General features: G+C 39.1%; 1 protein-coding gene across 1 annotated transcript in view; it reads left to right on the forward strand.

Moving 5' to 3' along the window:
• Window positions 1–12,878, forward strand: part of St6galnac3 (ST6 N-acetylgalactosaminide alpha-2,6-sialyltransferase 3) — a 588,338-nt gene that overhangs the window by 262,789 nt on the left and 312,671 nt on the right. The gene's annotated exons all lie outside the window — the stretch shown is intronic.

A 12,878-nucleotide genomic window follows, 5' to 3' on the forward strand; every position in this document is an offset into this window, starting at 1 on the left:
AGTCACACATACTCCAAGTGAGTTTTAAACCCTGAATCCTGAGCCCTAGGTTTTAGTCATATGACCAATTTCAGCAAAAGAGCATCCAAAGTGCTGACACCCTTTTCTCCAGATGGGCTCTCCATCAGGGTTCAGCTGCCTGACTTTACTGCAAGATTTGATAGTGATTGTCTTTGTGGAAATGGGGAACTTCATGGAATATGAGCATATGAGCCAAAATCTTTGCGTTCTGATGTGACTTTCTGTTGCCTTATTGCAGTCCACAGCTGGACCAAGCACCAAAGCTTGGCTCTCCTTTGGTCTTCTTACTCTATTTTATGGAATTGTATGAAAATAACCAGAACACCATTCTTGCATCTGGATGATAAATTGACCTCATAGTTTTCTCTCTGTACATGTTTTAAGTTACAGTTCTATTTTGAGTTACTTAAGCCTTGCTTCAAAAGCCTGGTGGTTGATAACTGTGTTTCAATCCTGACCGTATCAAACCTGTTAAACTGATCTTCTTGGAAATAATACAAATTTTTAGATAGACTATGTTTCAGGACAACAGTCTGTAATAAACATAGTAGCTTAGCTAAATTAAGGAAACTAGTGGAATATAGTACTTGGTGCTGTTGATTTTTAAATTAGATGGAAATGGATATAGTTTGTCCAAAATCTACTGAGGATAAAAAAATAAAATGAGGGAAAATTTTGTTTGGTGAGCTAGCTATGTGACACATATCCCTTGTATTTATTTCTTGAATGTTCACTCCAAAGAGGAAGAATTGGCTTTGATATCCGTGGAAGCCACACAAATACAATGGGCACCAATCGCCCTCAGCATCCCAGAATGTATGTATACATGTATGTTTTAGTGCATACGCCTGTGGTCAATGTGCTTATATGATTCTCTTAATCTGTTTTCAGTCCATTTTTATTTTCTGTACTTTGCACCTCACATGAGCTCATTCATCTCTTCAGTGAGTGGTATACCTGTGTCAAAATTGTTATGTTGACATAAACACAGAATATAGTAACATAGTAGTAGTTAGCATCTGACCGCTACTGACATTTTCCAGTAGTAGGATGAGTTATTTCTTGTTTTTGCTTTTAGCATTGAAGAATACATCTTAAATACACAATTGTGCCCATGATCCTTCTCCTTTTAGTGCATCCTGCCCCATAACTATTTTTCTCTGTACACAGAAAGCCAATTAGGATATGTCACTCAGAACTCCTTTCCTTAACTGGTTCTCTAAGTGTGTATGATGTAATGGCCATAGGAAGATCTTAGCAAAATAGCAATATATTTTATACTGGGCATTCAATTTCTCACTTTCATGTCTTAGGTCAAACTGACAGTTTTCTGTATGCCATCTTGACATGTAGAAGACAGAAAAATTTTCTGGAAACCCAGTTAACATGTCTTCCATGATGGTTTGTCTGATTCTCTTGTTAGTATGTGGCTCTTTCTTGTGAACTGTTTTGGCTCTTTATAGGAGAAATAACAGTTATACATACTTGCTCATTCTTTTGTTCAGTAAGCCTGTAGACACATTATCCTACTTAAGAAATAATCTTATGACCTTGACAATATCAACTATTTTCAACTGAGAACATTAAATAAATGAAGCATTGAGAAGTTAAGTAATTTGTTTTTCTTTCCTTGATGTACACATTTGTGGTGGGAGGCAAATGAATCACTGAAGCTAAAGGAAATTAGTGAAAGTGCCATTTATCTTCATGTTTTATGAAGACTGCAGACCATGTTCACCTCATAATTGATTTATCAAAATTTATGTAAGGTAAAAATGATTTTAGTCAGGTAACAATCACTCATGCCTATAATTCTGGCTACTTGTGAGGCTCAGAGTAGAAGCATCATGGTTTCAGGTCAGCCTAGGCAGAAAAGTTTGCAGACCCCTGTTTCAAAAATAAACAGCATAAAGGGCTGGAGTTGTAGCTCCAGTGGTATAATCCCAGCCTAGCAAGATACAAAAATCTGAGTTCAAAATCTAGAATCACTAAGTAATGATTATTACAATAATAATAATGCAATTATGATTACAATAATATTATTTAACAAGGAAATACAAAATGGCATTGCATTTGTAGAATGGTGCAAAAAGATAATTTTATAAATCAGGCTGATTAGTACTTACTATGTACCCTATAAGTGATTCTAAATCACAATACAAATATACCTAACATTTAGGGGTTAAAAATGAAGAGTGCAAGGATTCATTTACCATGACTAATTGAAGTTAAGTTAGTTTTTACATGCATCTTCTATTTTCTAGCGTTGAATTTCTTCTTGACCATTTATATTCTTTTGGTCTCAAATTACCATAGTGTTACAAAGTACTTCTTGTGCCAGGCAGTTCTTCCAAGTGGTTTCTGATGGAGCTCCTAACATCTTGCTGTACACTTTCTTCAAACAACCCCATGTAATAAGTTCTATTATTTTCCAATTATTTACAAATAATTCATCCAAGGAAGAATGAACTTAAACAACTTATTCAAGGTCAGTTGGAAGTATCACAATCTCTCTCAACGTTGTAGAACCAATGTTTTTTTTTAATCAAAATCCTGTAAAATCTCACAGTTGCCAGAGACTACCCTCCAGCCACCATTGCCACCGGAACCTTGACTCCATGCCCTTCTGCATTTCAAATATTTCCTGCCACATTTTTCTTACCTTCAATTAGTTGTAGAAGGGGGTTTCACTTTGCCATATCCACACATGCACACACTGTTCCATGATCAGAAGGCATTTCATCACTATCCCTTATCCTATTTCCCCTTTCCAAAACCAGTTTTATCATCTTTATTGTCCTATTGTCACAAATATGTATTTTGACCATTTTCACCCTCTTTCTTCCTGTTCCCCATTCTCATGAGTGTCTACAGCCTGGACAGGACCTGTCTTAAAATTACTATCATCCGTTTTTAAGACTTGTACTACACTTTAAATGTTCCAGGATTGGACCTATTGTCAGAATCTAAATAGTACCCAAATCCTTAGTGGCAAGAAAGTCTGGGAAATGGAGATGTTAGATTTTCAGCCCTTTCTATGCAGGATAGGCAATTGTAGAGAACATAAATATGGATACTGAGTACCAATAGTTGAGATCTGATATAACTGTGATAATGCCACTAGATTACTGGATTGGATTTCCTTTTCAATGAGACTCTATTAATTTGGTCATTGAATACTGTCACTCAATTATGCAGTGGTATCACCTGTCCACTGGATGGAGATGAACAACCACATAATTTGATATCCAGGAAGACTACGTAATGAATAGTAGGAAAAAAGATTGGAAGCAAATGTATGTTTTCCATGGTTTATGACAGTTACTTATGCTATGGAAAATTAATAGAAAGATAATTCAACAAATGAATGTCTAAAGGATTAGCTCATATGCATTCTATTTGCAGTAACTCAGTGGATATTCCACTATCTAAATGCTTCTTTAGTCCAACTTGTTAAGTAATGTGCAAAAAGAATCTGCTCCCCCAGTTCCTGCTCAACTGCTACCTCCTTAGAGTTGTTTCTTATCCATAGCCTTATTTTCTAAGTGCTCTGTGAATCATCTAGTTAAATACTACATAGATTGCCATCAAGTCTTCACTTGACCAATCATTTGCTTGAGCCTTTGCTTACTGGCTCCCAATACAGTAATAGGCATGATACTATGTGCCCTGTACTTTCCCTACCCTGTCGGGGTCTTTGGCCCCTGTGCTCCCCCAACCCACAGGAGAGACGGGGAAAGGCATGCCCCTACCGGACGAGCCAAGCAAGGAAAGGGTCCGCAGGCTGCCCACACCCAGCCCTCCCTCACCGGAAAAAAATCAGATGACCTAGGAGTCAAGTCAGAGCAAGATCTCGTTTATTGGGGAAGTATGTACCACTAATATAAGGCACAGGAGCCAATCAGGTCTAAGATCGGCAGGAAGGGGAGGGGTGTGTACCTATCTAGGGACTGTAAGGGGAGGCATGAGCTGTCCAACAAGGGTGGAAGAGCTGGGGCGTCACAGCCCATAGTACTGCCTCCGGGTTATAACCAAAGACACTTGTAGCAGGTGCGCATTGTTGTTAGGCGCCACCATCTTAGCCACACGTGGCCCCAAGACTGAGAAACAGGCAGGGCCAGCTATTTGACTTCCAAGTGTGCCCTACATCTCCCCCTTTTTGTTTTACTGGTGGGGGGGGAGAGATTGACACTCAAGAGGGAGTCCTGTTATGCGCGGGGCAGCTGTCCTCGATGGAGCTCCTCAGCGCCCAGCAGCAGGTCGCGTCCTTGGCATTCTTGGGGCCGCCATTTCTGCACCACGCACTTCTGCCGGAGCCCCACAGCCGGTTGACGAGCAGCTGCGCATTGTCCCGCGCCAGTGCCTGCAGTGCCGTTCTGTGCCATGCACTCCCTCGCGGGCATGCTGGTCCCCAGTGGCACCACCACTCGCCGCTCACCTGCTGCCAGCGCGTGGGAGGCCACGTCCCACACCAGGCCGCTTTTGTTCCAGGGGCGGATGCCCTTGAAGTGCGCAGATTCCCTTGCGCTTGCTCCCGGGCCCAGCCGGCCCCCTTTCCTCTTGCGCTTCTGGCTGCTGCTTCTCCTCTTGGCGGCCTCCTTCTGGTCCTCCTCCCGCATATCGTTCCTCCGGCCGGCTCCGGTGGCCTCAGCACCACTCCTCCAGGCAGCCAGGTTCAGCTTTCCACTCTGCTCCTCCAGACAGTCTAGTTCCACTCCATTCCGCTTCACACCCCTCCTCTCTCCTTCCTTAAACAGTCTTCTTTGTTCATTTTCCTGTCGTCTAAAGCTTAGTGTGAGATTGCCCCATCTTTTCAGGGATACCCTTACCTCGGAACTAGCTTGGCTTGGCTCGACAAATTTCACATTTAATGTGAGATTGCCCCATCTTTTCGGGGATACCCTTACCTCGGGTCGTCTAAAGCTTAAACCTACGCTTCCTTGTGTCCCACATTGGGCTCCAGTTGTCGGGGTTTTTAGCCCCCCGTGCGCCCCCCACCTGCGGGAGAGACGGGGAAGGCACACCCTGACCAGATGAGTCAAGAAAGGAAAGGGTCGACAGACTGCCCGCACCCAGCCCTCCCTCACCGGAGGACAATCAGAGGACCTGGGAGTCAAGTCAGCGCAAGATCTCGTTTATTGGGGAAGTACTTGCCACTAACATAAGGCACAGGAGCCAATCAGGTCTAAGATTGGCAGGATGGGGAGGGGTGTGCACCTATCTAGGGACTGTAAGGGGAGGCATGAGCTGTCCATCAAGGGCGGAAGAGCCGGGCATCACAACCCACAGAACCACCTCCGGGTTATAACTGAAGACACTTGTAGCAGCTGCACATTGTTGTTAGGCGCCGCCATCTTAGCCACATGTGGCCCCAAGACTGAGAAACAGGCGAGGTCAGCTATTTGACTTCCAGGTGTGCCCCACACTACCCCTTTCAACTGATGCAGACAGAGTTTGCTTTGATAAGATGTGTGTCAGGTGGGCCTTTCAAAATGTGTCAATATTCCTTTATAAAGAATAAATATGGGGCTGGGGATATAGCCTAGTGGCAAGAGTGCCTGCCTCGGATACACGAGGCCCTAGGTTCGATTCCCCAGCACCACATATACAGAAAACGGCCAGAAGCGGCGCTGTGGCTCAAGAGGCAGAGTGCTAGCCTTGAGCAGGAAGAAGCCAGGGACAGTGCTCAGGCCCTGAGTCCAAGGCCCAAGGACTGGCCAAAAAAAAAAAAAAAGAATAAATATGAATGTAAAAGTAGCCATTTATTTGCCACAGAGAGTGGCAAGGAAGATTTACTAGCTAATAAGCACCCCCATCTGTCAGTGTGTTCTGTCTTTCCTGGTTATTCTTCTATTTTGATGGAGAGACTTTTATTGTCTCGTGATTTTTTCTCTCTTAAATGTCCTTTTCTAAAGCTTCCTGGAAGATTGGAACTCAGGGATTTCGGTTTATGGCCTCATGCTAATCAGCTCAGATTTGTTGCAGTTATTAGTATAATTAATTTCCTTGTACTCACAATTTCTCCTACCAAGACATAATTTGGTGGCAGTGTCAATGTGAGCAGAACATCTCTCACTGACTTGGTGGTGTTAATGGAGCTTACCCAGGTTAATGACAATGGAGATCCCCAAATGGAACAAGGCACTTGGTGCAGATGTCTTGGGAGCCAAACTTGCTAGAATGCTTTTCTGGGAGAATATATTCCCTAATGTACCAACAACTGGAGTCTGCATCCCATTTATTCCTCTTCACGGAAGCTTTGAGAGGGTGATACTTTATCTAATCGTTCATTCCTTTTTAACCTCTTCTAGTTCAGGGGATGGGCTCAGCAACGTTAAAAATGTTGGGGCTGGGCAAATTGATTTATTTCCCTGTGTTCAGCCCATCATGTTCAGATTGAGATAAGACACTTAACTTCGCAGAGCACTAAGTTGCCTTCTATGCAACATGGTTGATACCACGTCCTCGAGAAGAAATAAGGCCCTGAAAAAAAATCAGGTTTTTACTATGCAAAATCTGTGCTAAGCGTTTCAGGGCTATGGCATTCCATGAGGGAGTGAATAAGTTGGTTACAAAGTTAAAATCCATGCTGTGAATCTTTCCTGCATGGTCCTTGAGAAAGATAACTCTGCAGAACCTGATATCTGCCCATCTCTCCATTCTCGTCTTTTTTTTTTTTAATACCCTTTCTCTGTAGTGCTCAATGTTTTGGCCATTCTGAATCCCTCCGAAGTTTAAAATGTAGAAAATATTTAATATGTTCCTCAATTTTCAAATGTATATGTCTTTTTAACTTTCTAGGTATTTTCTAACTCTTTTCTAAATTTCTCCATGGAATACTTTTTTTCTTAGTGGAGCCCCTGATTTTATAACAACAGTTAGACAATTTGTTCCATTATCAGTCTACAGAGCTTTCTTTCTGCATATAATTATACGTTCCTGAAAGATCATAACCTTTTTGTATCTCAATTTCTTTCATTTCCTTCCTTCTCTTTCTACAAGTAGCAACTTCACTAAGAAAATAATACTACTAATAAATATTTAGCAAATTCTAATGTAGCCTTCCCTTTCATTCCTTTCCTTTTCTTTTTCCTCCATTCCTTCTCTCCTTCCCTCCCCTTCTCTTCCCTGTAAACATTTGTAGTAAGACTCACAGGTATGCTATTACATATATTCTTAAATTGGTATAGAGTAAGTATTTACTAAGATACTTTTTACACTTAAGATTCTACTTTAATTTGTATAATTCACCTAAAAATCACTATCTTATATTGCATTCACTTTGATAGAAACTAATATGTATCCATCATCATAATAAGAATTTTTTCTTATTCCAAGTCAGTGAAAAAAAGTTACCTTTTTTGTCACGCCTCTGTGAACCTGGTTTATCCTTGTTGATCCATGTTTCTTTTTATTTTTATCTATGTATATACAAATAATAAGATTTCTAAAAATTTCAAAGTTTCTTTCTGTTTAAGTCAACAATTACACAATTTGATCTAATTTTTAATGGACTATGTGAAATTGTTACTTTTTTCTTTCATTTTTCTTTCCTATGATTTATCCCCTGTTGTCACTGTATTTTATTTTGTTACCCTGAGTGTTGCATATACACTTATCTGAATTAGGGAAAGGAAGGGGAACAACAAACTGGTGAGATAAAGGATAAAGGGCGAACCAATGCAACAGTGATACTCACAAGACAATATGTTGGAAATTAACTGCACAACTGGGGGGAGGACTAGGGAAGGTGGAAGAAAATTGGGGGGTACCAAGTGTGATAAGAAATATATTCACTACCATATGTATGTAACTATAAACCCTCTGTATGTCACCTTGACAATAAAGTTTAAAAAAAAAACCCAGAATGTAGAACCATTAAGCATTACTATCTTTTTCAATGTTTTAAATTAATTAATTCATTCATTTATTCATTCATTCATTTAGTTGTGTGAAATTATCAGGGATTGAACTCAGTGCCTCAATGATCTTACTCAGCTTTTTTGCCCATGCTTGGAGCTTTACTGCTTGAGTAATGCTTCCTGTCTGGCTTTTTTGTTCATTAATCATGTATGGAGTATCCCAAACTTTTCTATCCTAGGCTAGTTTTGAATTTTCATCCTTCAGGTCTTTAGCCTCCTGAGTAGCTAGGCTCAAAAATCTGAACCACCAGCACCTAACCAGATTACTACCTCTTGATGAATTAAAAAGCTAGCATACCATTCCACCATAGATGATTTTCCCTGGTGGGATTGCATGTGTTTATTGTGTACTAAATAACAGAGTCTTCTCTCTTATTTACTCTAATTTTTAATTTAAAATTTTTATCTTTATTATTATTTTAGTAGTCTGGCTGTGACCAACAAAAATCAATGTTGATCTAATCTGCACCTTCTATTATGTTCTAAAGTTGCTGTCTACATATCATTATTTAGAACTCAAATGGATTCTATTTCAAGAATTATATTAATTATACTTTGCTGAGACTTCTGTATACTTCCCTTTAGTGGAACTTATAATATCATATAATAATAAATTGCTTCTTGGTTTGGATATTGTTATTTTTTTCAGGTTATACCGCATGTCCTACCTGGAAACTCTAGTCTTAGAAGAAGTAGAATATAGGAATAAGTGTGAAATACTAGATGAAGTAAAATGACTAATCACAGAGATTCATCAGTATTCTTTTTAAGAGTCCTCATTGGTGTTTATTTTAAATTGGTCATTTAGGTTAGTGATCTCCCAAATGATTGACAATAAGGTGCAGAATAGAATCATTTTATAAATCCACTTGAGTCCATGAAAATAGAATTAAAATATTTTTTCCAATTTTGTCATATGTCAGTTAGACTCACCTAAAAGATTAGATGAAATACCCACTAGTTGGTCCTGACATGAAGGTTTCAACTTCATGAGGTCTAAGGTCACTCTCAAGTTTGCAATTGTACCATGTTCACACATATTGTTGGTGCTTTTGAGACAATGATCTGAGAACTACTGATTTTGTCCCTACTCTCAATCCCAGGAATCAGAAAGCTTCTGGGTGATTTTAATTCATACCCAGTAGTTATACATACTTGTGATAGTACTGTATCTCTACTGAAGTATTTAAACCAATCCTATCCTGCCCTCTAATAACTTAACCAGTTTGGTCCAGAGCACTCTGAATTTTTACCTGTTTGGGAAAATGCCTTCATCTACTTGCTTTAAAAGATCATTTAGGAGTAGAATTCTGTCTGAAGCCCATCTCAGTAAAAAACAAGAAAGCAATATATCAAGAAAACTAACAATAACAACTGTTGGAGGGAATGTGGCCAAAAGGGAACCCTTCTTCATTGTTGGTGGGAATGTAAACTGGTTCAACCACTCTGGCAAGCAGTATGGAGATTCCTCAGAAGGCTAAATATAGAACTCCCCTATGACCCAGCAGCCTCACTTTTGGGTATCTATCCAAAAGAACACAAACAAAATCACAGTAAAGCAAACTAGCACAACTATGTTCATCACAGCGCAATTTGTCATAGCTAGAATCTGGAACCAACCCAGATGCCCCTCAGTAGACGAATGGATCAGGAAAATGTGGTACATATACACAATGGAGTTTTATGCCTCTATCAGAAAGAATGACATTGCCCCATTTGTAAGGAAATGGAAGGACTTGGGAAAAAATTATACTAAGTGAAGTGAGCCAGACCCAAAGAAACATGGACTCTATGGTGTCCCTTATTGGGTATAATTAGTACAGGTATAGGCAAGTCACAGCAGAGGATCACAAGAGCCCAATAGCTATACCCTTATGATCACATAAGATGATGCTAAGTGAAATGAACTCCATGTTATAGAAATGATTGCTATATCACAGTTGTAACTACTTTCAACGTCCCATGTGTATCTGTAGCTACTATTATTGACGATGTTCTTGTATCACCTTCCTGTGGTTGTACCTACACTATCTCTGTAATCTTATCTGAGTATATTGGAAACCATGTATACTGGTATTAGAACTAGGAAACTGAAAGGGAATATCAAAATTGAGAGACACTGGGTAAAAAAAGAAAAACAACTACAAAAGCAATACTTGCAAAACTGTTTGGTGTAAGTGAACTGAACACCTCATGGGGGGAAAGGGAAAGGGGGAGGAGAGTGGGGGGGGCGGTACGAGGAACAAGGTAACAAACAGTACAAGTAATATATCCAATGCCTAACGTATGAAACTGTAACCTCTCTGTACACCAGTTTGATAATAAAAATTTGAAAAAAAAATTAGTTAAGACTTTCACTACTTTTCTTTTTAATGTATGATTTCCAGTTACCAAACATTGCCCATCACCTAGTGTCTACTTAAGTAATGCATGTTAAATGAATGGGTATGTCTTATAACAAAAACAGCAAAATATTCCATCAGAAAAGGCTGACTGAGCACTTATCTCTAATTATGCTGAAATAAGTAACTTTTAAAAAAATTAAAAATGTTAATTTTATTGATCCAAAAGTGCTATGTAAAATAGTATGCTTCTTGCTTTCTATTTCCAATTTTTCCAATATGGGCTAGCCAGCAGTCAGTGCGGCAGCTATACAGGCTATGTGGATTTTAATAAGGGCATATATTTTTGGAAAGGATAATAAGCAAGTCTGGAGGGCAGGGTCAAATTCTCAAAGCCTTTCTGACAGGATGCAAAGATTAAAATGTATTGTAGGCTGAAAAAGCTGAGAGGAAGCTGTAATTTCTCACCATGGATTTCCTTAGAGTGCCATTAGCTTACCAAGAGGAATACAGGGTAGATTGCATTTACATGAGGGAAGTAAGGTAGAGCTCAGTGATCTGGATTTTTCCCCCCTTGGCATCTTTTCAACTATATGTTGGAACAACAGAATTTTGATTCAAAACATGTTTCTTAATATGGTCTAGGTTTGCAAAGAACAGAATATTTCTTGTTTATTCATTTCAATTACCATGGAATGCCTTACATTTCCATTGTAAATGAATATCAGGACAATAACATAGAGGTCTCTGATTATAAACAATTGGGTATCATGGTGTTATCAAGGACTCAGTATTTCATTTGATTCCTTGTCATGGAGGAAGTGTCAACATATTGTTTGGTTTGTGAGAATTGCATTGGGGGTGGTTTTTGTTTAATACCTTTGAAATTCTTTTTCTGTGATCTTTCTTTTTATTATTATCTTTAACGAGTTATAAAATGTAGATGCCTAGCATCATGTAATATGATCATATGTACATAGATATTGAAATATTGTGATCCTGTTAGGACTATCCTAGACAATTACTAATTATTACAAATGAGAGAAACCATGGAATCTATGTTTCTTTGGGTCTGGCTTACTTCACTTAATGTGATTTTTTCCAAGTTTTCCTATTTCCTTATGAATGGAAACCAAGAGATTTTTATTTATTGCTGTTGTTTTTATGTACTACATGAAGTTATTTCATTTTTCTTTCATTTTTGTTCCCTACGGTTTATCCCCTGTTGTCACTGTATTTGATTTTGGTACCCTGGGTATTGTATATACCTTTATCTGATTTAGGGAAGGAAAGGGGAACAGCAAACTGGTGAGACAAAATACAAAGGGTGAACTAATGCAACATCGATACTCACAAGAAAATATGTTGGAAATGAACTTTACAACTTGGGTAGGGATTGGAGATATGGAAAATGAGAGAAAAATGAGGGAAGGGGTAACAAGTTATATAAGAAATGTACTCACTGCCTTACATATGTAACTGTAACCCTTCTGTACATCACCTTGACAATAAATTAAATTTTAAAAAAGTAATTGCCATTTAACAAAACAGTTTATGAATGGAATATATCTTCGTGTCACCTCTTTCAGTATTCTCACACATCCCTCCCCTGCCTACTCCTTCCCTCACTCTTCTTAACGTTGTGGGGTATACACTTAATTCTTCAGGCCCAGAGAGACAATGGATGCATGTTTCCCTTGTATGTGGAAGCTAGATTTAGCTTGTAATATTGTAAGTAAACAATTTGGGTAGTATGCAAGTGTATACAAATGTATTTAACTGAAATATGGTAGATTCCAGGGAGAACTCAAATAGTATAATTCCTTAGAAAAGCAAGGTCAAAGCTTAACTAAACAAAAGACCAGGAAGCAGGTACTCGAAAGGGGTGGTATGGGGTGAAGAGGAAAAGGTACTTGATTGGTACTTCAGGGACTGGCTACAAGAACATCAATCCCATTATAGTGGTGAGGAAAATAAATCATTAAAAGTTTAAATAACTGAAAATAAGTAAGCTAGTGATTAGCAAGGGCTAAAGCAGGTTTGGCACCATCCCCTTTGTTAAATACCCTGGTTATACAGCATATCACAACCAGCCCCTTGCTCAGTTTATCCTTAACTGTTAGATTTATTCTTTATTGCTTGATAGGAGAAAATATGGCTGGGTGGTGGTGGCTTATGTCTGTAATCATAGCTACTCAGTAGGTTGAAATCTGAAGACAGTGGTTCGAAACTGGCCCTAGCAGGGAAGTCTGTGAGATTTTTATCTCCAATTACCTTTGGGGAAAAAAAGCCTTAAGTAGATCTCTTGCTGAAGTGGTAGAAAGCTAGCCTTGAGCTCTTGAGTGAAAAAAGCTCAAGGTAACACTAAGGTCCTGAGTTCAAGCTCTAGCACTGACACCCTCACCCTCATCCCACAAAAAAAAAAAAAAAAAAAGGAAGGGAAAAATGAACCTATGATTAAGGTCACACACACACACACACACACACACACACACACACACACACACACACACACTGCGTTGTGAGGGCTGATTAGGGGATCTCATCTCCTAGATTTAAGTATAACTCCTTCCTCCAATTCCCCTGCCATAAC

The sequence above is a fragment of the Perognathus longimembris genome, chromosome 7 (assembly GCF_023159225.1).
Source record: "Perognathus longimembris pacificus isolate PPM17 chromosome 7, ASM2315922v1, whole genome shotgun sequence".
Taxonomy (NCBI): domain Eukaryota; kingdom Metazoa; phylum Chordata; class Mammalia; order Rodentia; family Heteromyidae; genus Perognathus; species Perognathus longimembris.